General features: G+C 43.2%; 1 long non-coding RNA gene across 1 annotated transcript; it reads right to left on the reverse strand.

Annotated features, from left to right (window-relative positions):
- Positions 1–2,687: 2,687 nt before the first annotated feature.
- Positions 2,688–3,543, reverse strand: LOC120639113. Its single transcript, XR_005661277.1, has 2 exons — positions 3,360–3,543; positions 2,688–2,834 (listed from the first exon to the last, which is right to left on the reverse strand). It is a non-coding gene; the product is annotated as an uncharacterized LOC120639113 (long non-coding RNA).

Consider the following 3,543-nt stretch of genomic DNA (forward strand, 5'->3'; position numbering starts at 1 on the left):
AGGGGCTATGCGCGTGCGGCGGCGGTGCGGCGGCGCAGGGGCGGAGCGTGTGGAGCAGCGGCGGCGAGTGGGCGCGTAGCGGCGGAGCGAGGGCGCGGGCGGCGGTTCGCGAGGAAGAAGGGGGATGAGCGTGAGACTGACTCGCGGGGCCCGCGGAATGGTTAAGTGAAACAGGACGTGCGGGCCCGCCAACCCTAAAGCACCGGAAGGTCCGATGGTCCAGAGAAATAGCGTCGGTGAATTCATCGGAGCAACGTTTGACCGGATCTGAATGAATTTGAAAGCGTGGTCAACAGGGGTTCCGGAAGATCCACTAATGAGGCACCGGAACATCCGACGGTCGTCGGTGCGTTGGCAGGAGTAAGGTCCAGAGGCTATGCAAGGGCCATTTACTCCACGTAGTAGCACCGGTTGAACCGATGCTGAGGCGTCGGTTCGTCCGCCAACCATCGGAAGCACCGGTGATCATCGGTGTAACGGTCGGAGGTTGTTCCAGAGGCGATGCAGAAACCGAGCCACAAAGACGTTAAGCACCGGTTGAACCGATGCAGAGAAAAACCAGGCGTCGGTTTAACCGGTGGTTAAGGAAATTTTCTGCTGAACTACAAACTCTACTTCTGATCCAAATTTGCAAAACCAAAGCCATAAACACTCAATTTGGATCATTTTCGAGAGACAACCTCATCCCTCAAACACTCATTCTAAGTGCTCACAAGCTTTTATATTAACATAGGCAAAATAAGATCCAAGCGAGGTTTAAACACAAAAACCAAATGTATGAGCCACTTTGCCTATGAACTTAGAGATAGAAACTTTAAGTTCGATAGGACGTGGCTCAATAGGCATGAAAGCACAAAATTGATCTTATCACTCTTGTGGAGATGATATATCATATTTAGCATGAATATCTTTCTCGAAGTGTGATTTGCTCCCTTGTGATGCTACTTACGTGATGCAATGCCAATGCAAAGCGAGCGATTAAACATGGATGCATTCTATATGGCAAGCACATGTATTGAAAAAAAAATTAAATCTATCTTGTCAAGTTTGAACCCTCGGCAAGCTTCTTCATGATGAACCATTCTTCATGCCATGAGCAAAACCAAGACCACCGGCTCATGCAAGACCCAAGTTCATCACTATCTTGACAAGGTTAGACAAGCCCCTAGCACATGTACATATGAAATGCATCTATATGACAAGGCAATTATATGACGTTAGAAGCATCTAAAATGTTAAGCTCACTTCGCAACCTACAAAAGGTGCTTTCATCTAGAGGTTTAGTGAAGATATCCGCCAATTGATCTTCGGAACGAACACCACAAAGTAGTATATCATTCCTTGCCACATGATCTCTTAGAAAGTGATGGCGAATATCTATGTGCTTGGTGCGAGAGTGTTGAACCGGGTTATTAGCAATTTTAACGGCACTCTCGTTATCACAAAGGAGCGGGATCCTATCTAATACTACACCATAGTCAAAGAGGCTTTGCTTCATATAGAGGATTTGAGCACAACAAGCCCCGGCGGCAATATATTCCGCCTCCGCGGTTGACAAGGCCACGGAATTTTGTTTCTTTGACGACCAAGAGACTAAGGAACACCCTAGCAAGTGGCACCCACCGGATGTACTCTTGCAATCCACACGGCATCCGGCAAAGTCCGAATCCGAGTATCCCAAAAGTGTAAAACTAGCGCCTTTGGGGTACCACAAGCCTATGCCAGGCGTATGCTTGAGATATCTAAGGATCCTCTTAACGGCACTAATGTGTGATTCCTTAGGATTAGCTTGAAAACGGGCACACATGCATACGCTAAACATGATATCGGGCCTAGATGCGGTTAGGTAAAGAAGTGACCCAATCATAGAACGATAGAGAGTTTGGTCAACCGATTTACCTCCCTCATCTAAGTCAAGATGTCCATTAGTTGGCATTGGAGTCTTGATCGGCTTGCAATCATCCATCTTGAATTTCTTGAGAATATCCTTTGTATACTTTTCTTGATGGATGAAAGTCCCTTCCTTCAATTGCTTGATTTGAAACCCAAGGAAGAAATTGAGCTCACCGATCATGGACATCTCAAATTCCCTAGCCATTATTTCTCCAAATTCTTTGCAAAGAGTGGGGTTAGTTGAACCAAAAATGATATCATCAACATAAATTTGACATACAAATAGCTCTTCATTGATGATTTTTGTGAATAAAGTTGTATCCACCCTCCCGATCTTGAAGCCCTTGTTGATAAGGAAGTCACGAAGGCGTTCATACCAAGCCCTTGGCGCTTGCTTGAGCCCGTAGAGCGCCTTGTGCAACCTATAAACATGATTAGGATATTTAGGGTCCTCAAACCCGGGAGGTTGTTCAACAAACACCAACTCATTAATCAAGCCATTTAAGAACGCACTTTTCACATACATTTAAAAGAGTTTCATATTATGATGTGAAGCGTATGCTAAAAGGATACGAATGGCTTCAAGTCTTGCAACGGGGGCATTTGTAAAGTCAGCCCATAACCTAATTCTTTGGGCCAGTTTTCAGCCCATTTATCATTACACACATTTGAGCCCATAATACATAGAATTACAACAGCTAATTTCACAGAAAATCATACAATAATATAGCTTTGTTCCAACAACAGAAATGTCAGATCATCCGGGTTGAAAAGAGTTCACCACAGCATACAGATAGCACCAGAAAGAATAATAGTTAGATATCAGCATTCTTTGACCACACACTAGAAACAACAAAAACCACCAGTACAGCAGCAAAACTTTAGCAGCAGCAAAAAGTTCCTCCAGTATTGTATCCATCTCAGTTTAATTATTTGCATACCTGCACGTGATATAGCACATGGTGAAATTAGCCGTGGAATAAACAAAGCATGTTTTGATTATTTGCAAAAGGACAATGCTGGTTGCATCTCCAAATTACTTGGCACAATAATACACTAGCTTAAGTACAGTATTTACTAGCTGATTCTATCAAAGGAGGCTCCATCTTTAAGTCAACTATTTGCTTTGAAATGGTCAAGCTCTTATCCTTGTAGCGAAATGAACAATGACATCAGGACACAGAAGATACAAAAATACAAGATAACATGGTACCATTTATAAGCTTTTATTTAAGGCAAGGTTATTGTTTTTTTCATGTTTATCATAATAAAAAGAACGTCAAGCACTAGTTTCCAAAATCAGTTCAGAGAACATGGGATAATAAATTAACAACATAGCAGCAGGTATTATTTTTCCCGCACTCACCAAAGATGTCCAAAAACTAAATGAAGCCAAGATATCAAGTTCACACTAAACAGTAGTGCATTGATGCAGTTGCACCATGGAAAAGGAACCTACTACGTACCTGAATTTTGTTTAACTCTTGCATCTGCCTTGCTTTGCTTCGGGGAAGAGCATTAGCTGCACTTAGTGCATATCTGCCTGCACACAGTGGGAAAAGAACCTGTCATCACATAGTGGTCTGTAGCAATCCCATCAAGAAATGTCTGCACTTAGCAAAATTGATTGCAGTCTCAGATAGCTGCATG

This window comes from Panicum virgatum, chromosome 6K (assembly GCF_016808335.1).
Source record: "Panicum virgatum strain AP13 chromosome 6K, P.virgatum_v5, whole genome shotgun sequence".
Taxonomy (NCBI): Eukaryota; Viridiplantae; Streptophyta; class Magnoliopsida; order Poales; family Poaceae; genus Panicum; species Panicum virgatum.